Below are 26,636 nucleotides of genomic sequence, written 5' to 3'. Positions count from 1 at the left end.
CTCTTGTTAAAGATGGTATTCTCTTCCTAGAAGCTTATTCAGCAAACTAACATCATTTTTTGTCTCCAAAGATGTGAGGCTACTTTTACATAGATATAGCAAAGCAGTGTGGTGTTGTCTGGTGCTTAGGCAGGGGGCTGGATCTGAGGATTCCTATGTTCTCTTCTGGCATTGCTGCTGACTCATTGTGTGCTCTCCCATGTCTCACAGGCATCTGACGAAGTGGGTATTCACCCACGAAAGCTCATGCTCCAATACATTTGTTAGTCTATAACGTGCCACAGGACTCTTTGTTGCTTTTTATGTCTCCTTGTACTTATCTAGGAATTGTGAATATTTGTTTACCTCACTGGGTGTAGTGTGTGGTCAAACTAATAATTGTATAGGGCTTTTATCTACTTCTTTTTTTATGAAAGATGCTGAGAAGTGTAAAGTGTTATTAAGTGTCCTTATCCTAAATGTTATTTAAAAACTGCCCTTGAATTACCAGACTGGTCCTGAAAGAGAAAAAGAGAAGGTAAGGGGGATGGTAAGGTAAGGTTGGTTGTTTTGTTCTTGGGTGTTTTTGTCTCCAGCCATGAGTGGCCCTTCACCTTTAGCTGGTTTTAAAATGCACTCATGGTCTTAGAAATCTGTAGGAATTAAAAACAGAGGGGATCTTAGCCACAAAGTTTGGATCTGGATCTAAAAGTCAACAGAGTTCAAAGACCTTAGATCCAATATTAGGATTTTGGGGCCATCTCTACCTAAAATAAAAATCATCAATTCTTCTCCTGAATGGGTATCCACTAGCATTGCTTCAAATAGAGAAGGGGTCACCGTATATGAATGCTTTTATGAATAAAACTCTTAAATTGGGTCATTTACTATAGGCGTACAAGTTACTGGCCCACTTCATGAATGGACTGGATTTTTTAGTTGGCCATTTCATCTCTCCAGGAATATGTTGCTTTTATTTAAAATTTTTACCAGAGCACAGCTCTGCAAAATATATAAGGAGTGTCTTAAACTGTCACATCTCTGTTTGTTTTAATTGTTTTTCAGTAGGAATGGACTAACCAGCTTAAAGAATAATAATAGCCACCCTCTACTATCCTGCCATTAGCATTCATTCAAAACTTGGAAAGAACCTTTTTTGAGGTTCAAAGAAGTTCAGGTCTCTTTACATTTCTACATGTAGCTATATTTCCCGCTTCCAGCTGGAGAGGGGAAGTGTTAAAGTACTGCAAGAATGACTAGTCTCATTACAGAAAATGTGGAAAATGGCAGAAACGCGAACTGACTTTTTTGTGTCAATTTTCACCAAGAAGTTTACTAGCGATTGGGCGTCTCACTTAATGAATGCCAGTGAAAATGAGGTAGGATCATTGGCTAAAATAAGGAAAGAACAAGTTAAATATGAGCCAATAAATATGTAACACTGTTGCAAAAAAAGCAATCATTCTGGAATGTATTAGCAGGAGTGTTGTAAGCAAGACACAAGTAATTCTTCTGCTCAGCTTCATGCTGATTGGGCCTCAACTGGAGCATTGTGTCCAGTTCTGGGTGCCATATTTCAGGAAAGATGTGGGCCTTGGTATTTATGTATATTTTCAGAAAGCTGATCTCTCTTTTTAATTACTTTGACTCTTGTGCATGTTACTGAGGGTAGTATGAACTATTTTATCCTTGGTCCCCAATCCAGCAGTCCATCACTATTTATCAAAACACTTAAGCATATACTCAGCTTTAGGAATATGCTTAAGCATTGTAGACATCAGAAGTAATAACAGAGATATAGTTAAACATGTGTTTTGTCGAACGGGGCCTGAGTTCTGTTCTATTTCTATTTCACTTGGTTTATGGAGATTTTTTTTAAGTTATTGTCAGTTTCTTGTGACAGTTGGAAGGGGTGAATGGGAAACAAAGTACAGTATAATTTAAAACATTAAGGTGCTCTTTAATATAGTTGATTTGAGTTCATATCTCAAGTTAGGAACTGATGCAATGATTACATTCAGGCCTAATAAACTTAGCCCCTGATCCTGCAAACACTTAAACGTGTGTAATTTTACTCATCTGAGTAGTCCCACTGAAGTCAATGAGACTAGCCATGCAAGTAGATGCCCTTATGATTGAAATGAGGTCCTTTTATTTGCATTTTATAATTCAGCTAGTCTTTATGCATTCTAACTGCTGCTCCCTAGTAACTGTACTGGTCAGTGGAGAAAAGTGAGATGTTGTGTGCACAAAGCAAAATAATGCAGTATTCTGCACTTATATAACACTTTTCTTGTGTCGAGTTCAGTGTTTAACAAAACTGGTGTGTAAACCTTAGTAACATTTCACAAGTAGGGTTCCTTCATCTCAGAGATATTGAAATGACTTGCTCAAAGCCACACAAATCAATGGCAGAGTTGAGAATAAAATTAGTTTATTCTGGTCCCTAGTTCCATGCTCAGTCCACTAGACTACAGCTGTTGGTATAGGTGCAGCAAGATCCTGTTTACCACAGCAGGTGAGATCCTTGCAGTATTGGATTCAAAAGAGCTTGAGCTGAGGAGCTGCTGCAACTGCTTTTCTGTTCATCTCAGCACAGTCCATTGTGTGATGCTTGGTGTGCGTCACCGAAGGTCTGTGAGCAGTCCTGTTTCCTAAAGTTTGAATTTAAAGTCAGCTAGTCCTTGAGTTATATTCCTTCCAGTTAGATGACTGGCTTTTCAGTAACTGATTTTCCTATACTGGTAACTATATTGGTTTTTCTGTTTGGCAGGACTTTTTGTCTGCCGCTTTTCTGGTTCACCAGTCTTTTGCCACTAGAAAAATATCATCTCTTTGTTCTGGTCATGTTTTAGCAAACATCAGTTCTGGCATGTGGAGGTTAATTGGACAAATCCTGGACCTTGCACAAAACCTGAGAAAATCGGCTTTGCCCACAAGTGTTTTCTGTAAGGACAGTGGAGCACAAGCAGCTTTAATAACAGCATCTGTGCCTTCTGCTAGTGACAGCCCCTCAGTATCTGTCTTACATAATCCCCTACTGGCCGTGTCTCCAGTATTGCACATCCCTGTTGTTTCCCTTCTGCATCCCCCTGTGCAGTGGCAGAGCTAAAGTTGCAAAGCCCCTTTGCAGCTTCCCTGTGGTTGAGGGGCCTCATGCAACAGAACCATGCCAGTTCCGCCCTTGAGACATTCCATCACCTCCTACACTCTCCAGGATCTGGCCCAATGACTGAGCCAGTCTCTTTCAGAACTGAAATACTGGTTTCAGATCAGATCATCAGCCTTACTTTGTAAACATTAAAGAGATGTTGTTTAGATATTAAACATTAAAGTCTATGGGGTGGTTAAATCTGTATTAATACAGCATATAAACTAGTTTATTAGAAGTCTTTTACACTGGATTCCCATAACTACCAGTGTCATGAGTCACCAAGATGGCTGTCACCATCAGGACTTAGGAGACTGAGAGTTAACAATTGTGATGAATAAAAAATGTACAGTAGTCATGTTAAAACACACACCACTAATTCTCATAGTGATTAATTAACACTGTAAATCCAGTGATCTTTCCCCTCTTCACAGCAAAAAATGTAAGAACAAAGTTTTGAAATGAGGACCCTGCTGACTAAGACTTAATTGCTTTTCCAAAACAGCCTTCTGAACATTTAATATAATAGAATACAATATGATCAACCCTGCAATTAAAACTAGATCATGGGAATAATTGAACGAACTATACTTTATGATGCACTCTCCTCCTTGCTTTTGAATTGCGGCTGCATTTTCAAAAGGGTCCCATTTTAGGCACTTAAATGAGGGCCACATTTTAGAAAGAGCTTAATACCCCTGCAGTGTCGTCATCACACTACTGGCCTGGCTAATTAATGTAGTGCTTAAATGGGAGCTGAGCTGTTTTGAAAACCTGGCCCTGAGTATGCAGAGCCGCACTTGAATTAGCTGATCTGGCCTTTCTGGTTGTATCATTTATGTTCAGTTCTAAGAGTGCACAGCTGGGTTCTCATAATTGAAAAATAGTTTTAAAAAATCCCTTCTGCTAGTTGTGAAGTGTGGATGGGATAGGTAATAAGGGAGGAAAAATAATAATAAAGGGAGCCTTGGGGCAGGAAAGGGGGCATTCTGAAACAAAGGACAAGGGTTCAGTAGAAAACAATGACAGTTGTAAACTGACCACAAGTGCCAGGCTATTTATTTTTTTTACAAGCCACAGCTTTTTTTACCAACAAGCTTATTCAGTATATGTTCTTATTAGAGCTGGTGAGAAAATGAAATTTCTGTTCCATGGTAAATTCCAACATTTCAGATTTTGTTTTGTTCTCAGTCCGAACCAAAAAGCTAAAATTTAGATACTTTCCATGGAATGAAAATTCCAAAAAGTTGTTTTTCTGTCTGAGACCATCAAAACATTTTGGTTTGATAATGTCAAATCATTCTGTTTCAATATGATAAAAATGTTTTCCTACTTTAATATGTTAAATATAAAATATTAAATATACTATAAAAATCTAAATAACATGAATCAACATGAGAAAATCAAATAAAACATTTTATTGAAATGAGAAAATCAAAATGATTCCTCTTGACTTTTCCCCTCATAGAAAATTTTATCAAAATCGACACTTTCCTGTGAAAGGTCTCAATTTTGGCAAAACTCCATTTTTTAGCAGAAAACGTTCACATTGAAAAGTTTGCAGTCAGCTCTAATTCTTTCCCATCAGGGGCGGCTCTAGAAAGTAGGCTGCCCCAAGCAGCGCGGAGCGCTGCGCCGCCCTTCCCCGGTCCCGCGGCGGGTCCCCTCTTCCCGCGGCTCCGGTTGAGCTCCTGCCGGCATGCCTGCGGCAGGTCCACCGGAGCCCGGGACCAGCGGACCGGCCGCCGCCTGTCCTGCGGGAGCTCACCGAGTGCCGCGGGAAGACGGGACCCGCCGCAGTCATGCCTGCGGCAGGTCCGCTCGTTCCGGGCTCCGGTGGACCTGCCGCAGGCATGCCGGCGGGAGCTCAACCGGAGCCAAATGCCGCCCCCCTGGGAAACGGCCGCCCCAAGCGCCTGCTTGGCGCGCTGGGGTCTAGAGCCGCCCCTGTTTCCCATCACTGTGATATCTGGGCACCTATCCCATTACAGGATGTTCATGAGTAAACTACTGCTGCTCTTCTTGAGTGGCTGAAGAAATGAGGTCCAGCATTCTCATGTTTTGCATCAGTAGGCTACTGCTGTCCCCCTTGTTAAAGCTTTATTGCTACATTAGCATGATTCTACTATATTTTCATAGGCAGTACAAAGTTTATACAAATTGGTAGGAGTATTTTGCAGAATGTAAATTTTCAGATTACTGCATTGAGCAAACTCATCTTCATTTGAATAAAATTGTAACTAGATTATAGAGATGGGTCCAGACCAAAACCTCATCAAATGAAGTATCCCTGCACCATGGATGGGAGAAGTTGGAGATCCAAACCCATATCAATCTATAAATTATGTAGATGGAGCCTATCTACCAGGGCCACCCAGAGGATTCAGGGGACCTGGGGCAAAGCGGGGGAGCGGACATAAAAAAAGGCGCCACCCGCTGTGGCGCTTGTACTCACCAGGCAGTGCTCTTTTTTTTTTCTATTCTATGCAGCAGCGGGGGTGGCGGGTCCTTCACTCACTCCGCATCTTCAACAGTACTGAAGGACCCACCGCCGAAGTGCCGTCGAAGACCCAGACTGCCACCAGGCAGGGCCGCCCAGAGGATTCTGGGGGCCCGGGGTCTTTGGCGGCAGGGGGCCCCGCTTCAGCGGTAAGTTGGTGGCGGGGGGTCCTTCCATTCTGGGACCTGCCGCCGAAGTGCCCCAAAGACCCACGGCGGGGACCCCCCGCCACCGAATTACCACCGAAGCGGGACCCGCCGCCGAAGTGCAGCCCCCACCGCGGGTCTTCGGGGCACTTCTGCGGCGGGTCCCGGAACGGAAGGACCCCCCCCCGCCGCCGAATTACCGCCGAAGACCCGGCTGCACTCCGGCGGCGGGTCCCGCTTCGGCGGTAATTCGGTGACGGGGGGTCCTTCTATCCCGGAGAGGAAGGACCTCCCGGCAGCGAAGACCGGGAGCGAAGAAGCTCCAGTGGCCCAGGCCCCACGAGAGTTTTCCGGGGCCCCCGGAGCGAGTGAAGGACCCCACTCCAGGGGCCCCATAAAACTCTCGTGGGGGCCCCTGCTGGGCCCGGGCCTGGGGCAAATTGCCCCACTTGCCCCCCCCTCTGGGCGGCCCTGCCACCGGGTGAGTAGCCAGGCAAGAGATTCAAAGACCAGGGCTCACGGAGCCCCTGCAGGGCCCGGGGCCTGGGACAAATTGCCCCACTCGCCCCCCTCTCCCTCCGGGTGGCCCTTCTATCTACTAAGCTGAACCAAACAAAATGTAGCGTGTGAACCAACATCCTGGATCCATATATCCTTTGAGTCCACTCCGGCTTTACAACCTCACAAACTGAATAAACAATTTAAATAAGGCCAACTCAAAATCAACAATAGCGAGGATGAAATTACTAGGGCTATCTATTTACATGCTTTAAGGCATAAAACATTCATAATCTTTGGTCAAGAAGAAATTCCCCTGTGCCTGTTTTGCACAGTGTTTGCATCGTGGGTGAATTGAGAGTCTTTGGAAGCATCCAACATTGGCCAATACTAGAAACAAAGTACCAAACTATATGGACTGTTGTCTTGTTTCTTTGTGTCACTTCTTACTTTGTGTCTACAATCAATTCATATCAGTAGCTGTGTTGTTTTCACTATATTACTGACTGTCACAGGGTAGCTGGCCCTTCCAAAGAAAGCGAGGTCTCAGCCCACCTGTGACACAGCTGATTTGTCTACCTAGGTGGAGAGAATGAATCAAGTCAAAAGACAGGTGGTCATATGACTAAACAAGGTATTTGATGTAAAAGAAAAGAGGCCTGTGAACAGCCAAAGAGGGAACTGCAGAGAGAGACAGAGAGTCTCCTGCAGTGGTGCCTGAAGGAGGCAGTTGGGGCTTGGTAGAAAGACTCAGCTGGAAGTTTTGTTTTCCTTTTGTGGAGAAGGCAAAGAAGGAACGCCAGCTCATGTGTCTTATCCCAAGGTTTAGAGAACAGAGAAAGAGACAGTACTTACAGAGGAAGGTCTGTATCCCATTTAAGGCAGGGGTGGAAGACCTTTTTGTGTAAGTATAACCAGACCCCAAGAAGGGCTGTCATTGGACTTGGGAAAGCTTCTTTTTGAGTTATTCAAGAACCAAGAAGGAAAACTGAGGCAGGGTGCTGCAGAGAGGACATGTCGGATGTGGTTGACCCAGTTACCCTGAGCTTCTTTCTGATTGGTTAAACAGAGGTGCTGGCCATAGTTGTCCTTATAAAGCAAAGTGAAGGTATGAAGCAAAAAAAGATAAAAGGGATAGAAATGCTATGATGCAATTAAAGAGGTAAAGTAAGGTCATCATGAATATTAGAACAATGAGGCAGAAGAGGGAAATTCAGCTAGCCCGGAGAAAGCCTAAAGGCATCGCAAGTCAACTTGTAACAGTTATTCAGAGCACAAACTAGTCTTCAGATTTTTAATTTTCTAGAAATCTGATCCACTAAATGCAGGTCCCAAGCCACCACGTAATTGGGAATAAGAGTATCCCCAGAAGTGGAGTAGTATTTTTTTCTATTCTGTTTCACTGCTACATCTCCTTTCCTTTGCTTATTCTCTTTTGTATTCCATTTCCATTATGTGTAGTTTGCTCTTTGCTACTTTTGTATGTTTTTCTGCTTCTGTGGCATCTTTCTCTCTCCTCTTTTTTTATTCTTTTTTTCCTCCACTATGTCTCTGCCAAGGTTGTCATCTTCCCACTCTTTCTTTCTTTCTCTGTCCTCCACTTCCTTCTTTACTTATTTTCTGTTCTTTCCACTTCTTGTTTCTTTTTCCTTCATCTCTGACTCTCACCCATCCACACTCTGAGGGTACGTCTACACTACGGGATTATTCCGAATTTGCATAAACCGGTTTTGTAAAACAGAATTTATAAAATCGGGTGGAGCGCGGCCATACTAAGCACATTAAATCGGTGGTGTGCGTCCATGGTCCGTGGCTAGCGTCGATTTCTGGAGCGTTGCACTGTGGGTAGCTATTCCCTAGCTATCCCATAGTTCCCTCAGCCTCCCCCGCCCCTTGGAACTTCCGGGTTGAGATCCCAGTGCCTGATGGGGCAAAAATCATTGTCGCGGGTGGTTCTGGATAAATGTCGTCAGTCACTCCTTCGTCTGGGAAAGCAACGGCAGACAAGCATTTCGCGCCTTTTTCCCCTGGATTGCCCTGGCAGATGCCATAGCATGGCAATCATGGAGCTTGTTTTGCCGTTTGTGACTCTCACCGTATGTGTACTAGATGCCGCTCACAGAGGCGATTCAGCAGCGCTACACAGAAGCATGCTTTTGCTTTTGCATGACAGCAGAGATGGTTACTAGCCATATTGCACCATCCAAACCCTTCCATAAATTGGAACTGAGGATGATCATGGCTACCAGTCCTTTTGTACCATTTGCTGCTAGTGCCCCTGGCCGATCAGCCAGGCGCAAAGCCAAGATTGGTTACTAGCCATATTGCACCTTCCATCGTTTTGTACCATTTGCTGCTGTCATAAGTGCCCCTGGCCGATCATCCAGGGGCTAGCAAAAATTGGGAATGACTCCTGAGTCAATCCCTCCTTTTGGTATCTAAAAATAGAATCAGTGCTGCCTAATATAGGCAAGTGTACTAGAGAACCACCGTATCATAGAACCAGAGAGCACAGCTGCTCTGTGTCAGAGCCTGCAGAAATTATGATCTGTATGCTATTCACAGGGGGTGCTCCTGTAACAACCCCACCTGTTGATTCCGTTCTTCCCCCAGCCTTTCTTGGCTACCGTAGCATTGTCCCCCCACTTGTGTGATGAATTAATAAAGAATGCAGGAATAAGACACACTGACTTGTTAGTGAGAAATGAGTGGAAGGCAGCCTCCAGCTGCTATGATAGTCCAGACAGGACATTAAGCAGTGTGTAGGAGAGAAGCCCAGCATCCCACTGCTAGTCCAGGGGCAACTGAATCTTTTCTTTACACATGAAGGGTGGGGGCTGATGGAGCTCAGCCCCCTGTTGCTATGATGAGGATGGTTACCAGCCATATTGCACCATCCATCCACCAGAAAAAATTAGGGCCAATAGGCTGATGACGAGGACGGTTACCAGTCCTTTGGACCATCAGCTGAGGCTGATGATGAGGATGGATTTCCATCGTATTGTACCATCAGCCACCCATGGCGGGGTGGGGGAGCAAGGATGTTGGTGTTGAGTGCTGCACTATCGCGTCTATCTGCAGCATTCAGTAAAGATAGGGTGACATGTAAAAGAGTCAGAGGATTGTTTTACCTTTCGCTTCTGGGGGTGGGTGGGGGGTGGGTGAGTAGATTGCCAAGCTATGCCCTGACCCGCGGACACTGTGTTTGACCCTAGAAGCATTTGGAGCTCAGCCAAGAATGCAAATACTTTTCGGAGGCTGCAGGAACTGTGGGATAGCTTCAGTCCTCCAGTCCATGAGCATCCATTTGATTCTTTGGCTTTCCGTTACGCTTGTCACGCTGCAGTGCGCTGAGTCCCTGCTATGGCGTCTGTCTGGAGATTTTTAAAAAAGGATTCTGAATTTCATCTTCTGTAACGGAGCGCTGATAGAACGGATTTGCCTGCCCTTACAGCGATCACATCCTCATGGTCCATGCAGGAGCTCTTTTTTTATTTTGATTTCGGACTGCATCGCCACCCGTGCTGATCGGAGCTCCACGCTGGGCAAACAGGAAATATTCAAAAGTTCACGGGGCTTTTCCTGTTTACCTGACCACTGCATCCGAGTTCAGATTGCGGTCCAGAGCGGTCACTGGTGCACTGTGGGATAGCTCCCGGAGGCCAATACCGTCGATCAGCGTCCACACTAACCCTAATCCGATATGTTAATACCGATACTAGCGTTACTCCTCTCGTTAGGGAGGAGTACAGAAACCGGTTTAAAGAGCCATTAAAATCGATATAAGGTGCCTCCTAGTGTGGACGGTTTTGGCGTTAAATCAGTTTTACGCTCCTAAAACCGATTTAAACGCCTAGTGTAGACCAGGCTACCTTGCTGCCTTTTCTCCTTCCTCTTCCTAGTCTCTTTTTTTCTCTTCCAACTATGGTAGAAATATTCGAGAGATCAGCTGTGTCTTGATGTATTTTTTAGTAGTAAAGAGATCAAGCTACAACATTCAGACTAGTAAAATAAAGTTCTTGGATGGAATTAGACAAATTTCCCAAATGATTCTCCTCTTTGAGTCTGGGACATAAGATATTAATCTTCTAACACTATCTTGAAAAATGCCTTTCTGGTTGTCGTATCAATCTTCAACAGAAAATAAGACCACAATGTCAGCACCCAAGTCTGCTTTTAAGGATAATTTGTTTTGGCAATTTGACTCAAATTATACCAGGTTAAGATTTTATTTATTTGTTTTACAGTAGTAGTCAGAGTTCCCAAAAGAGATTGAGAATTTATTGTAGTAGGCACTTGTAAAACCAAGTGAAAGAACTCTCTGCCCCAAAGAATTTACAATATAAATAGACAAGACAAAGGGAAGGGAGGGGAAACAGAAGCACAGAGATGGGAAATGACTTGTCTAACATCACACAGCAGGTCAGTAGCAAAGCAGGGAAGAGAACTTGGGTCTTCAGATTCCGAGTCCAGTGCCCATTGGACCATGCTCCCTCTCTATGAGATGAAAACACTTCTCTTCATATATAATCCTCTTTCCTCCCCCACTTTGTGCTGCTCTCATGCAGTCTTTATCCTTCACTGTTAAAAACATCACATATAGAATGTCACAAAAAGCAATTGCTAGGGATTAGAACTACTATCTTGAGTAGCTTCAAGTGCCTACAAACTTAAAAGGGATACGAAACAGCTTTAGTTTTTACAGAAAGCTTAATCTTTTCTATCAAGAATAGATTTTAATAAAGAAGATAGCATTGCTTTAGGGCTAACCCCTTCAAAGACATAATATCCTTAAATAACATTCTTTTAGAAATATTCTCAGCTATTTCAATCTTGTGATGGAATATCCCACTTTTGATTAGATCTCCACCTAAAGCTTTACTACCGAGCTCAGCCAGAACAGTGACTAATTTATCCATTAGAGGCTTACATTCAGTGTCAGATTTTTCTGCATCCATCTCCCATGTAGGCCTTTGGGGTGAAATCCTGGCCCCACTGAAGTCCATGACTAAAAGGCCCCATTGACTAAAACCGGACTCAAATTTCACCCTTGATGTCTGAGAGTCAGTTTTGAGTTCTAAATTCTTAGTATTCTGGAAAATTGAGTTCATGTGAATAGCATCTACTACAGACTAGGCCCAAGAAACAGCCCCAGGAGTGGTTACATAATGAGTTTTTGTCTTTTGGCAAGTGGGAAAGAAAGGGCTGTTTAACACCCACACTCCTCCCCAGCTATGGCAAGAATATTATCCTCTATTAATTTCTACAGGTCACTTCCATAAGCGACTCCTGTTTTGAGCATCACCAGTCTCTTTCAACAAGAAGTGATTAGAGGTAAGTCATTTCTCCAGTGCTCCAGCCTCCCACAAATATTGCAGTGACTACTTGGAACTCACTGGGAAAGCTCAACAATAAGAGACCGAAATAAATCGAGTGGAGTTTGGTAAATCAAGAGAGAATGCCCAATAAAAAGGGTAACCAGCTCAAGTAAAGAGACCAATGAAGCAAAGCCCTGGAATGAAGGACAGTTTCAAGACCAGCAATGTTGAACAACTGGCTATTTTGCAGTCATCTTATTGATATGGTGACTTGAGCTTTTTTGCTTTCAATTAGGCAAGGCACTGCCTAGGATTCCAACTTTGTTTAGTGTGTGTGTTTTATATTTATATAAAAATTGGTGCATATTGAGTTTTATCTGGGTGTAGTCTACTCAGAGGACTGGAGGGAAAAAAAAGTGGTGTGTTAAATAGAAAGCAGGTAGTGATTGACCCATGACTCCTGCATGCCTCAACATTGTTGTCTGTGTTCTGCCAACCAGACCTTCCAGATGTTATTGAGGGTGAGAGATCTGGACATCTGTAAGTTCCCTGAGCTTGCTTGAGTGGAACAAAGTTGTCATAGACTCAGATGAACTGCTGGCTTCAGGAGTGGCCTTTGGAGTGTGTATGGAGGTAGTAGGGGGGCTTCTGTGAAAGAAGGGAGGGAAGAAATGGAAGCTAGTTTTTGTCTCTTGTCCTTCAATTAAAAATAGTCAGGAGGGGAATTCTCATGAGAGTTCCAAGGGTTAAAGAAATTGCATTGTGCACAGGACTTCTGGTTGTTTCAGTTTAAACATTAAAGGACAGGTAACAGGAGAGAGCTGTGTATGCCTGCATTATATATTGGAGAAATTGTTCATTTATGTGAAATGTTGACCTCTGTCATCCTGCCAAGTTGACTGGGCCCAAGGGTGAGCTGCTGCTCAAGCGTTGGTTGCAAAAGTTAATGCTGCCAGGGGAGTACTTTAAAAGGACGCTGTCAAGTTGGTGTACCCAAAAGCTGACCTACCTTTTTTCCCCTTCCCCTTACATATATTTGAAAAGTTCATGTCATTCTTTTCTGAGTCTTTTTTTTCTCCAAAAGAAAATGCTTCAATTGCTATCTGAAAAGAGGCTCGGAGGAGAGTCTGAGATTCTAGTATTCAGAGCATGGAAATACAGATGCTATGAAGGGGGAAATTCTGGAATGGTACTTGAAGGAGGTGGATACATTTTGTTAGTAAATCATTAAAAATGGTAGATTAAAATTGAAATGAAACTATCAATTGGAGTCCACAACTAACTTCCAAAAGAGGTGGTGAAATCACTATTTTATTTTAATAGCTTCATAGCTATGCATGGTAGGTCTTAACAGAAATAAAGGTACTGGCCTTACTCTAAACCGCAGCTTGGCTTGATGACCTCTTATTATAAATTGGTTATTATATTACTATTATTTCTGTACTATGCTGTTACCCAAAGGTGTCAATCAGGATCAGAGCCTTGCTGTGCTGGGTGCTGTACAAACACACAGGTAGACACAGTCCCTGACCCGAAGCATTTGCAATCCAATTAGAAATGAAATGTGACAAGTAAATGTAATCAGTGAAAGAAGGGGTGGAGAAAAAGAGTAAAGGAAATAAGATCATATGGTTAGCAAATTAGCTATTGTTTAAGTTGATGATTTCCATTGGTTCCCTTCAAAAATCTCAAAATGAAAGCCTTGAACTTTCTGAGGCTTGCATATCACTGCGTAGAACCCTGCAAAAACTCAAAGGGGTCCCAGAGAAAGTGTTATAGGATCACATTGTAGCATAATGCATATGGCTCAAAAGAGCCAGGTTAAAGTTGCATGGTCAATCTTAACTTTGGCATTTCCAGACTTTCATACCCTGCATCATCTTCCATGTGGAAGTAAGGAGTTCTCCTGGCTCCTCATCTATAGAAGATGGGCACCACAGAGACTCTAATCTCCAAGGCTAGAGTAAGGACCACAGAGAAAGCTTTGTAGTGAACAAAGAAAAGGGTTGGGGAGGGACGATTCTTTATCACTCCAGCATATAGTCTGACTACTCTGGCTGTGTGCTAGGAATGGGATTGTGAGTTAATATCCTTGAGAGAGGCATCACATTCTAGTAGAGAGCATACTAATGATGTTGCCTGTTTAAAAATTGTACCCTTAAAAACCAAAAGTATTAACAATCTTCTTTTAGTCTACCTTACAATTCTCTACCTAGCAATGCTGCTTCATATCCAGCAAAGGAGAATGAGAAATCAAAGCATCACCAAAGAAGTTGTTCTAGTTAACAGACACTCTGCCTGCTGCCAACAAGGATTTAGTGTTTATCTCTATTACAACCATCTGAAGCTAATTGTATAGTTGTGGTAATAGTGCCCTCCAGAGGAATTTTGAAGAAATTAGTTTGAGTAGCTAACACAAAAGATGGTATAAAAGTTGATGCGAAATCAAAATGGAATACAGTATAAAAGTAAAAATAGTTGACCCTTTGAAAACAAAAAGTGTTATCTTAAAGGCTTACAAATACAACTATCACTGAGCCTAGTTATAATAGGTTGCCCCATAACAAGATTATGGACATGAGGGCTGCAAAACTCCAACTGAAATGAAAAATTAAAGTACCACAGTGGAGAATCAAGCCACTGATTCTAATTTGTAGTGAGACTGGATTTAACCGCATTTTGTAACAGGCTACAGTCTCTGTCTAGGCTGTTTTGACTTATAGCCATGGTTGTGCTTGTGAACTGACCCCCGGTCTACAATTGTGAAGAGCAGTAAATGCAAATATTCACAAAAAAAGGAGCTTATTTTGGTGCCAAAGATAAAACCACACTTACTGTATCTCCATAACGTGGTTTCAAATTATTAAACCTTTTGATTTCATACATCTTTGCAATGACTGTTACTGCCACTTTAAGATTTTTCATTTAACTAAATCCTATATATTGATACTGGGGCTGTGCAGATTAGCTGTGTCATTCTCAGCTAGCAAAACAACATCTGTATCTCATGTCATCCAAAGTTTGCTGCAGCCTTTTCTTCCAAAGAAAGTGATGGTTTGTAGTAATGCATTGTGACACTAACCCTGGGAGGGCACATGTTATTGCAGCACATGTGGCATCTTATTTTAGATACACTCAGTGCGTCAATATGACAGGCGACCTTAAAGGCAGAGTTTCAAACAAACTGTACAATTTCCTTGCTTTGGAGACTCGGGATGGCTAAACTGGTTTGGTTAAAATTTAGACTCAATCTGAAACTTCACCAAAAATGCAAATCAAATCCAAATTGTGAGAGATTTTAGGGAATTCTGTATTCATTTATTAGGGGATTGGAGCAAGAAGGATGTGACATTCACAGTAGGTGTCTCTGTAACAGGAGCATAGCCCACAGTCTAAAATTTCTGCAAAATCCATATTTCTCAATTCGTGTGCAACTCCTCTCTTGCAGGGACATGGATAACACATAGCCCAGTGAGACCCATCTGAGAAGAGAATAAAACTGGGGACAGGGAAACAACCAAACTCTACTGTGACAGGTTGGATCACAGAAACCCCCTGGGAGCTGCCACCCAATATTCCAAGACTACTTCTGCCCCCTGCTTTCCCTGCCAACTTGGGACCCCAGCACCCTGTCTTGCTGAGCCAGACACTCCCGTCTGCTCCAATACAGACCCAGGGTCTGAATTACTTGCCCCAAAGCTGCAGGTTTACCCCAAAGCAGCTGAAAGAAGTGTTCCTGTCTTTAACACTTAGATGCCCAACTTCCAATGGGGTCTAAACCCAAATAAATCAATTTTTACCCTATATAAAGCTTATACAGGGTAAACTCATAAATTGTTCGCCCTCTATAACACTGATAGAGAGAGATGCACAGCTGTTTGCTCCCCCGGGTATTAATACATACTCTGAGTTAGTTAATAAGTAAAAAGTGATTTTATTAAATATAGAAAGTAGGATTTAAGTGGTTCCAAGTAGAAACAGACAGAACAAAGTAAGTCACCAAGTAAAATAAAATGCACAAATCTATGTGCAATCAAACTGAATACAGATAATCTCACCCTCAGAGATGCTTCAGTAAGTTTTTTTTTTCTCAGATTGGACACCTTCCAGGCCTGGACACAATTCTTTCCCCTCTTATTCCAGCTCAGGTGGTAGCTAGAGGATTCTTCATGATGGCTCCTCTCTTTAGCCAGCTGAAGACAAAATGGAGGGGTTTCCCAGGGGTTTAAATAGACTCTCTCTTGTGGGTGGAGATCCCCTTCTCACTCCTATACAAAGTCCAGCTCCAAGATGGAGTTTAGAGGTCACCTGAGCAAGTCACACATATGTCCATGCATGACTCACAGTTTTTACAGGTAGCACCCATTGTTTACATGCTACCTTGAACGTCCTCAAGTAGACTTCTTATGAGGATTGGAGCATTTCAAGATCCATTGTCCTTTGAGTGTTTCTTGATTAGGTTCTTAATTTCAACATTCCTTTCTCCAGGAACTGACCAAATGCTCTACTAAGGTTATTTAGAAATCAAGCCAGCACACAGCCAACATTCATAACATTGAATACAAAAATGATACATGCATGAAAATAGGATTAATACATTCAGCAGATCATAACCTTTACGGAGATATGTTACATGGCATCTGTAGCATTAAACACATTCTAAGCATATTTCCATAGAGCCTTTTGGGAGGTACCATCACATAAAATTTCTGCAAAGTCCATGTTTCTCGATTTGTGTGTAGCTCTTCTCTTGCAGGGATGCAGCTAACACATAGTCCAGTGAGGCCTATGTGAGAAGAGAATAAAACTGGGGACAGGGAAACAACCAAACTCTACATTTTATTTTATTAGTCTCCCACTTTCTCCTGCAGCTGTGGATAAAGCAGTAGGCAGCTCTTTGAACCCCTCCTGCCTTCCCGTCCTGCCTTTGAGGCAACCCTTAATACAACCATCCCTGGGAACAGCTGACTGGTACAGGAGTGTAAGTTCATCCAGTCATCTTTCCTCCTATAGCCCATTGAGTGCACAAACAAGAGCAGCATCAATGTATGCCCATATTCTGGTGAGCATTAGCCTTAGTGTAACTCCCACTCTCATCATTCCTGCCTAGCATAGGAGTAATCTGTGCAGGTGCCCCTGCTGCAGAAGGTAATGTCTGCCCATAAAAATGTAGGCCATTTCCCCTAGCTGCTAAATCCCATCACACAATACCCTTCCATGACTTAGAGCCTGTGAAGTAGTCCTTCAGTAAGATTTTTGGGGACCCAGAAGTTGGGGGTCAGTAGCTCCTTCCTGTTGGATGTCATAATATGTCAGAGGTATAATGTGATACCTGGGGAAATAGATTCACATCATGGAATTTCTTTTTCTCTCACATTTTCTTAACCTAAAAGATTTTCCGTCCAAAATCTTCCATTAGGGGAATGTTAAAACTGTATGACCAAGCCCTCAAAATTCAGGAAATAAAAAGCTAAGATTGCAAGTCAAACCTTAACCTGCTCCTTAACTGTGTGTATGACAACAGTCTTTAATTACATGATCACACAGTTTCTGAAATGGGAAGACACAAGTTTTGCTACACTTTGTTTCACATAACAGCTGGTAGTACCAGGTATTACTTTGTTTATTCCAGGCAAACAATCCCTTAAAGTCATTTATTTGAAAAAGTGAACAGTAAACCATTCTTGCATCTTATACAGCAGGTAAGATTTAATAAGAAGTAATTGTGAACAGGTGTTGGCATGAATAGCCTAATCTAAATATGCAGCTAAATTAACTTTGTATTTAGTTGACTCAGTTCCTGAATCACACCTAAAGATCTCTGAGGTCCTAAATTTTAAAGAAATTGCATACATGGCTGCTGACTAAATTTTTAAAATAAGGGTCTGTGACAAAGTTCCTCCTCTACCTTGGTGGGTTCTGCACTTATAGGCAGATTTGCTCACCTCAGTGATCTTCCCCACAGTCTGGATCAACTCCTCCTGTGTCTGATCAGGAGTTGGGAGGTTTGGGGAGAACCCGGGCCCACCCTCTACTCCGGGTTCCAGCCCAGGGCCCTGTGGATTGCAGCTGTCTATAGTGCCTCTTGTAACAGCTGCATGACAGCTACAACTCCCTGGGCTACTTCCACATGGCCTCCTCCAAACACCTTCTTTATCCTCACCACAGGACCTTCCTCCTGGTGTCTGATGATGCTTGTACTCCTTAGTCCTCCAGCAGCACACCCTCTCACTCTTAACTCCTCATGCCTCTTGCTCCCAGCTCCTCACACGCACTTCCTCTCCTCTGGCTCCTCTCCACCTGACTGGAGTGAGCTCCTTTTTAAACCCAGGTGCCCTGATTAGCCTGCCTTGATTGGCTGCAGGTGATCTAATCAGCCTGTCTGCCTTAATTGGTTCTAGCAGGTTCCTGATTACTCTAGTGCATAACATAAGAACGGCCGTACCGGGTCAGACCAAAGGTCCATCTAGCCCAGTATCTGTCTACCGACAGTGGCCAATGCCAGGTGCCCCAGAGGGAGTGAACCTAACAGGCAATGATCAAGTGATCTCTCTCCTGCCATCCATCTCCATCCTCTGATGAACAGAGGCTAGGGACACCATTCTTACCCATCCTGGCTAATAGCCATTTATGGACTTAGCCACCATGAATTTATCCAGTTCCCTTTTAAACATTGTTATAGTCCTAGCCTTCACAACATCCTCAGGTAAGGAGTTCCACAAGTTGACTCTGCGCTGCGTGAAGAAGAACTTCCTTTTATTTGTTTTAAACCTGCTGCCTATTAATTTCATTTGGTGACCCCTAGTTCTTGTATTATGGGAATAAGTAAATAACTTTTCCTTATCCACTTTCTCAACATCACTCATAGTTTTATATACCTCTATCATATCCCCCCTTAGTCTTCTCTTTTCCAAGCTCAAGAGTCCTAGCCTCTTTAATCTTTCCTTGTATGGGACCCTCTCCAACCCCTAATCATTTTAGTTGCCCTTTTCTGAACCTTTTCTATGCTAGAATATCTTTTTTGAGGTGAGGAGACCACATCTGTACACAGTATTCAAGATGTGGGCGTACCATGGATTTATATAAGGGCAATAATATATTCTCAGTCTTATTCTCTATCCCCCTTTTTAATGATTCCTAACATCCTGTTTGCTTTTTTGACTGCCTCTGCACACTGTGTGGACATCTTCAGAGAACTATCCACGATGACTCCAAGATCTTTTTCCTGACTCGTAGTAGCTATATTAGCCCCCATCATATTGTACGTATAGTTGGGGTTATTTTTTCCAATGTGCATTACTTTACATTTATCCACATTCAATTTCATTTGCCATTTTGTTGCCCAATCACTTAGTTTTGTGAGATCTTTTTGAAGTTCTTCACAATCTGCTTTGGTCTTAACTATCTTGAGTAGTTTAGTATCATCTGCAAACTTTGCCACCTCACTGTTTACCCCTTTCTCCAGATCATTTATGAATAAATTGAATAGGGTTGGTCCTAGGACTGACCCTTGGGGAACACCACTAGTTACCCCTCTCCATTCTGAGAATTTACCATTAATTCCTACCCTTTGTTCCCTGTCCTTTAACCAGTTCTCAATCCATGAAAGGACCTTCCCTTTTATCCCATGACAGCTTAATTTACGTAAGAGCCTTTGGTGAGGGACCTTGTCAAAGGCTTTCTGGAAATCTAAGTACACTGTCCACCGGATCCCCCTTGTCCACATGTTTGTTGACCCCTTCAAAGAACTCTAATAGATTAGTAAGACACGATTTCCCTTTACAGAAACCATGTTGACTATTGCTCAACAGTTTATGTTTTTCTATGTGTCTGACAATTTTATTCTTAACTATTGTTTCAACTAATTTGCCTGGTACCGACGTTAGACTTATCGGTCTGTAATTGCTGGGATCACCTCTAGAGCCCTTTTTAAATATTGGCGTTACCTTAGCTAACTTCCAGTCATTGGGTACCGAAGCCGATTTAAAGGACAGGTTACAAACCTTAGTTAATAGTTCTGCAACTTCACATTTGAGTTCTTTCAGAACTATGCCATCTGGTCCCGGTGACTTGTTAATGTTGAGTTTATCAATTAATTTCAAAACCTCCTCTAGTGACACTTCAATCTGTGACAGTTCCTCAGATTTGTCACCTACAAAAGCCAGCTCAGGTTTGGGAATCTCCCTAACATCCTCAGCCGTGAAGACTGAAGCAAAGAATCCATTTAGTTTCTCCGCAATGACTTTATCGTCTTTAAGCGCTCTTTTTGTATTTCGATTGTCAAGGGGCCCCACTGGTTGTTTAGCAGGCTTCCTGCTTCTGATGTACTTAAACATTTTGTTATTACCTTTGGAGTTTTTGGCTAGCCATTCTTCAAACTCCTCTTTGGCTTTTCTTATTACACTCTTGCACTTACTTTGGCAGTGTTTGTGCTCCTTTCTATTTGCCTGACTAGGATTTGACTTCCACTTTTTAAAGGAAGTCTTTTTATCTCTCACTGCTTCTTTTACATGGTTGTTAAGCCACGGTGGCTCTTTTTTAGTTCTTTTACTGTGTTTCTTAATTTGGGGTATACGTTGAAGTTGGGCCTCTATTATGGTGTCTTTAAAAAGGGCCCATGCAGCTTGCAGGGATTTCACTTTAGTCACTGTACCTTTTAACTTTTGTTTAACTAACCCCCTCATTTTTGTATAGTTCCCCCTTTTGAAATTAAATGCCACAGTGTTGGGCTGTTGAGGTGTTCTTCCCACCACAGGGATGTTGAATGCTTTTGTATTATGGTCACTATTTCCAAGCGGTTCTGCTATAGTTACCTCTTGGACCAGCTCCTGCGCGCCACGCAGGATTAAATCTAGAGTTGCCTCTCCCCTTGTGGGTTCCCGTACCAGCTGCTCCATGAAGCAGTCATTTAAAGTATCGAGAAATTTTATCTCTGCATTTCGTCCTGAAGTGAAATGTTCCCAGTCAATATGGGGATAATTGAAATCCCCCACTATTATTAGCCTCTCTAATTTCCCTTAGCATTTCATCATCACTATTACTGTCCTGGTCAGGTGGTTGATAATAGATCCCTAATGTTATATTTTTATTAGAGCATGAAATTTCTATCCATAGAGATTCTATGGAACACGTGGATTCGCTTAAGGTTTTTACTTCATTTGAATCTACATTTTCTTTCACATATAGTGCCACTCCTCCCTCTGCATGACCTGTTCTGTCCTATCGATATATTTTGTACCCCAGAATGATTGTGTCCCATTGATTGCTCTCAGTCCACCAGGTTTCTGTGGTGCCTATTATATCAATATCCTCCTTTATCACAAGGCACTCTAGTTCACCCATCTTATTATTTAGACTTCTAGCATTTGTGTACAAGCACTTTAAGAACTTGTCCCTGTTTATTTGTCTGCCCTTTTCTGATGTGCCAGATTCTTTTTTATGTGACTGTTTATCATCTGATCCGGCCCTTACATTATCCTCTTCCATCCTCTGCTCCTGACTGTAACCTGGAGATTCTCTATCATCAGACTCTCCCCTAAAAGAAGTCTGTGTCCGAGCCACATGCTCCTCTGCAGAAGTCGGCTTTCCCCCATCTCCTAGTTTAAAAACTGCTCTACAACCTTTTTAATGTTTAGTGCCAGCAGTCTGGTTCCACTTTGGTTTAGGTGGAGCCCATCTCTCCTGTATAGGCTCCCCCCAGAAGTTTCCCCAGTTCCTAATGAACGTGAACCCCTCCTCTCTACACCATCATCTCATCCACGCATTGAGACTCTGAAGCTCTGCCTGCCTACCCGGCCCTGCGCATGGAACTGGGAGCATTTCTGAGAATGCCACCATAGAGGTCCTGGATTTCAGTCTCTTCCCTAGCAGCCTAAATTTGGCTTCCAGGACATCTCTCCTACCCTTCCCTATGTCATTGGTACCTACATTGCAGCCCCTGCTCTGGTCACTCAGGGAACAGAAAACTACTCATCCAGTGACCAGTATATTTGCCCTCTACCAGACTCCTGTACCCCACTGGTCTGGGTCTGTCACAAGGCATAAAGAGATTTTACAAGAAACAACAACTCTAAGTTATGTGGGATAATTATGACAATGAAATTAACATAAATATACAAGAATGGAGAAAAATACTAGAGACTAGATGTGTTAGGTTATAGACATTTTTTATGATATTCTATTGTAATATGTGGGAAATATGTAATCACATAACTGTGAATTCAGAATAGGACAGGGTTAACTGTGTGCAAGTAAGCTTAACCTCTGGAAGTAGATTGCTTTTGATGTTAAGCTTGAAAGTTTATTGATGTATTTTCTTTGACTGACAAAAACAGTGGAATCAGTTCTCCTCTCCAGGCAGGTTTACATTGGTATAATTTCACTAACTTCAGAGGCACTGCTCTCGATTTACCTCTGTGCAACTGAGCAGAATCAGGCCCAATATTTTATCAGAAAAGTGTGTGTGCACCTTTATGATACTTTTCAATAACTGATCCTGCATGTCAGGTGAACCTATGCTCTACTCCATGCAGAACCTAAAGGGAGGGGTCAAAAGTAGCTTTATGCCACTTTTGCAGCTGCTCTGGCTCTATCCAAGGCCCTGGCACAGGACAGAACACTCTCACGGCTCCCCTAATGTCCCAACAGCCTGATCTGGCAGCTGGGAATAACCAAGGGCAGTGGTGCTCTTTCCATGCCCCCTATGTTGGAGGTTGTGAGGGTGGCAGAGAGTTTCTACGCTGTATGAATCACAGAATATCAGGGTTGGGAGGGACCTTAGGAGGTCATCTAGTCCAACCCCCTCCTCAAAGCAGGACCAATCCCCAATTAAGTCCCCAAATTGCCCCCTCAAGGATTGAACTCATAACCCTGGGTTTAGCAAGTCAATGCTTAGGCCAATGCTCAAATAGAGAGATCCCCAACACGGATAATCTCTCTATGCTGGGGAAATTCCTCAGAGACCAGCTTTATCGCCCCTTGCACCAGCAGGTCTAACACAAAGGGGTTGTAGGACAAGGATGAAGAGGACCCATTAAGTCTTGTGTGGAAAAAAGTCTGCAGCAGTTGCTATGGAGCTTCTCTTTACAATGTGCTGGTATCACAAAATCATGGTTTTGTATTTGTACAGTACCTGATAAGAGGAATTTACCGAAGGTCAACAAATCCCATTGAATACTGTAGAATGACATAGCTGAATTTCACAGGAAGCCATTGAGCAGACACACTGGAATGAGTGATCTGGAAAGAACAGCTTAAGAAAACAGAGTAAAAAACTGCATAAGGTAAGAATTGAAAATTAAAGCAGATTGGAATTTGAGATAGTCCTGAACCAGAGCTCTGGATCCAAACATCCCTGAACTTTGAGAATGTTTGGCTCTTGATCTGAGCTTTGTTGCTTGGGCCAATCTCTTCCTGAAATGTATGATCTTAAATAGTGGATTACTTACATTTAGTTAAAGCTAAATTTGGTTCTCTTGCATGCCACTGTTGTGTTAACTGCATTATTTAAGGATGTTTGTGGTGATTTTCTGCTTTGCATTTCAGTGTTTACTTTCTCAACAATCTGATCTTTTAAAGCTGTAGTCATTTTTACCAGAAAAACAACTTTGTATATAAGAGCTACTATCCCTTTTTAAGAGATCAAGGTACATAGATATGAAAACAAAAGAAGAGATTAAAATCCATTGTTCTTCATATTCAGTAATGACTAATTCAGCAACCTTGTGCATGCGGAGTATGCCCTTGAAAAGCCATATGGCTCAAAAATAATAGGTGCCTTTGGTGACTTACTCTGTATTTAGGGCTGTGTGTGAAAGAAATATCTGGAACATTTTTCCTAATAAAGTGAAATGTACAAATTCTGTTTCTTTGTCAGTGTCATGAAAAAATGAAGGTTGTGGCTCTTCACTAGAGTGATTGAGAGTGAAAAGCAGCTCTCGGAAGTCAAAGCTCCATTTTTCCCCTTCATGCAAAATGCTCTTATTGATTTCAGTGGGTGATGAATCACGCCGTCAATGATGCACCATAATATTGTATTTGTTTGTCCTTGTATTTTTCTTGTTATTAGTTATTTCCAGTAATGCCCACACTCTTCTAAGCCCTTACCAAAGAGTGAAGAAAGCATGATCTCTGGCCTAAGAAGCTCACAATCTAAACAGTCACTAGAATAGGGGAAAGAGCACAACATAACCAGAGTGATCAAGGTGGCAATTGGCCACTTCTTGGTAATATAACTTTGTGTGTTCACCAGCAAATAAAACCCCTGTTTTGTCTACGTGAGTTTGCCAATACATAGTAACTGCCCCACATACAGTGATACTTAGGGTGTGTCTACACTGTAATAGAACACCAGCGGCTGGCCCATGTCAGCTGATGTGGGCTCCCAGGACTCTGGCTGTGGGGCTATTAAATTGCAGTGTAAATGTCTGGGCTCAGGCTGAAGCTTGTGACGGCGGAGGGTCCCAGATCCTAGGTTCCAGCCCATATGTCTACATTGCAGTTTTATCACCCCTCCCAGCCCAAGTCCCACAAGCAAACGTCAGCTGACATGGGCCTGCCACAGGTGTTTTTACTGCAATGTAGACATACCCTTAGAGGCACTGATCCAAGAGAAGTGGTATTGCATCACCTACAAAGCAGTGTCTTAGCTCTTTTCATAAAGGTTGGTCTTCAGACAGGAGACACATTTGAGAAGGGCCAGCGCAGACATGATGGCATTCCTGGTAGCCAAAGGCCCAAATGACACATTACGCACTGTACTTGTGATAGTGTTGTCTGGATCATGTTCCTGGCATCAGAGTTTTGAGCCAGTGACAGTAGGTGGCACTAAAGAACAGCAACATGTATAATCTGTTGTGAAGTGGAGCAGATGTTTGTTCAGCAGCTCTGAGCTTAGTTAGATTTCTGGCACCACAGATTGTAGAAATTCTCCAGTGCACTTCCTCTGTGAACATCTTACACTTGGAGTCCTTTCCACAGTCTTAATCTATGCAGATGCCCTGCTTTCAGAGAATGGAAGTTACTGGGGGACCCAGCTTTTGGGGAATGTAGCGGGGTGCTTACCCCACTCCTGCCCTGAAGGGCTTAAAACAGCCCTGGGAGAGGGCTGTGGCAGGGAAAGAGCTACTAGGCTGACTGGGGAAGCAGCTGCAGCTGGGCCATGCCTCAATCAGGCCTCAGCTGGCCCTATATAAGAGGCTGGGAGCAAGGAGCTCAGTAGGGAGAAGGGCCTGGCTGCAGGGAACTTAACTAGGTACCTGGAGGGGAGCAGGGCTGGGGACAAGCCAAGGTTGCCAGGGAGGCTCTGGCCTAGGAAAGCCCCAGGCTGCAGGCCTGGTGAGGCCTATTAAGTACTGGGGTTGCAAAGGGGCTGGCAAAGGCAGCAGGTCCCACCCTCCTTGCTTATGATGAGTGGCTTGTACACTGCAGTCTGCCTCAGCAAACAGGGGCTAAGTGGTGACTGGCAGTAGCCAAGACTGAGGCAAGGTGGGGATGGGGGGGTTCCCCTGGAATGGGAGACCCTGAGATTGGGGGTTACTGCCAGAGGGGCAGCACCCCAGAGAAAGGGGCATTGGGGTCCTGGGAGGGACATGGGGCCAGAGGTAAGGTGGATCACCGCCCTGCAGAGGGTGCTCTGACAGCTGGAGAGCTAATTCCCAACAAGAGACCAGCAGGAGGTGCCACAGGGGTGAGTCCAGTCGCTTACAGGGAAGCATTACTGAATGGGATAAATTTGAAGAATGTCTGTGTTTCATTTTAGAGTGTAAACAAAACATTTAGCAGCTCTTCACTTGCAGCTGGGATTTTGTCACATTTACAATTAACACCCAATAGGAAAAGCTAAATCAAAGGAATGATTCTCTCTTTGTTTGGCTTGGTTTCCTGACATCCCAGCCCAGTTTGACTCCTGGTGTCTTACTTGTGATCCTGATCGCTGGTTTGTCTCCTGCCTCTGACCTTCTGGTATCCTGATCCAGCCTGACTCTGGTTACTGATTTGTAGTTCTGCTCTCAAGTTTGTCTCCTGCTTCTGATCTCCTGGTAAACTGACCCAGCCTACGCTTGACTCCCATCCCATGACTATGGACTCTTCACCACTGACCACAGCTCTGGCTAGCCATGACACACCACCACATAATGTCAAGTTCTGTGACAAAAGCCACCAAAATTGGTGATCTTTCTTTTCTTTAACCACTGGTAATATATACAACACTAATGCCAGAAAACAGTTTGTGGTATGCATAGGGTAGTTCAGAGCTTTGGGAACATATAAGAACTAATGTACTACCTAGCTCCTAAAGACGAAAGAATTTACTGGAGGGCAAAATTTAAAGTCCCATTGATTTCAGAGACAGCCACAAACATAGGGCAGAGTTTTCCCCATGTTTATCAAATTCTTATTCCATTCAGTTGCTATCAGATATAGGATATCTATAATTAGTAACCTTAAGCATTTTATCCTATTGTGTTCAAGGATACTGCAAGACTTTTTTTCTAATTGAAATGCTGTTTAGTTTTTACTAACACACTCTCACTCTCTGCAAAGATCCTTTCGTGCATGTAAGAATCATGGAGTTGATTAAGCTCTTGGTTTTATGTGAATTCTGGATAGGCGCCTAAACCAGATAGTCTCTACCTTCAAAGTGCAGGTCTGCAACATGGAGTGTGGAGGCATATAATCACTCTGGGAACCCCCTGAGGGGACTATGGATGGAACAGCCTCTGATACTCCCTTTTTACGGAGAACAGCTTGGGCTCCCCTGCGTGAGGCCAAATATTCTGGCTAGTGTGCAGGGCTGCATGGTTGGGTTATGACTCACCTTGTACCCCTTTGAGGAAGCTAGCACCATTGTTAGCACTAGCCTTGAACTGTTCCTGTGCTTCCTGAGTGCAGGGGACTGTGTTAGTGATAAGCCCACAGTTTATTCTTTCCTCCACTGCAACCCCTTTACAGCAACTCAGCAAATAATGAGGCTGCAAAGCTTTCGCTTAACCAGTCCTTGGGAAATACCCCAGCAGAAGGGAGGTTGCCCAATTAGCCCTGCC

The 26,636-nt window shown here is 43.2% G+C and overlaps 1 protein-coding gene across 14 annotated transcripts in view; it reads left to right on the top strand.

The window, feature by feature from the left end:
* PIK3C2G (phosphatidylinositol-4-phosphate 3-kinase catalytic subunit type 2 gamma) overlaps window positions 1-26,636 on the top strand; it is a 370,973-nt gene that overhangs the window by 43,732 nt on the left and 300,605 nt on the right. For 9 of the 14 annotated variants that reach the window (XM_039544571.1, XM_039544579.1, XM_039544615.1 and 6 more), the window contains 2 exons: window positions 11,544-11,608; window positions 22,721-22,874. The gene's annotated coding sequence lies outside the window, so the exon portion shown is untranslated. Of the gene's footprint in view, window positions 1-11,543; window positions 11,609-15,040; window positions 15,129-22,720; window positions 22,875-26,636 lie in introns of all 14 variants that reach the window. The other 5 variants (XM_039544583.1, XM_039544591.1, XM_039544562.1 and 2 more) reach the window with 2 other exon arrangements.

This window comes from Mauremys reevesii, linkage group 1 (assembly GCF_016161935.1).
Source record: "Mauremys reevesii isolate NIE-2019 linkage group 1, ASM1616193v1, whole genome shotgun sequence".
Taxonomy (NCBI): Eukaryota; Metazoa; Chordata; order Testudines; family Geoemydidae; genus Mauremys; species Mauremys reevesii.
Note: the sequence above shows the minus strand (reverse complement) of the source record. Positions and strands in the feature narration are given on the sequence as shown.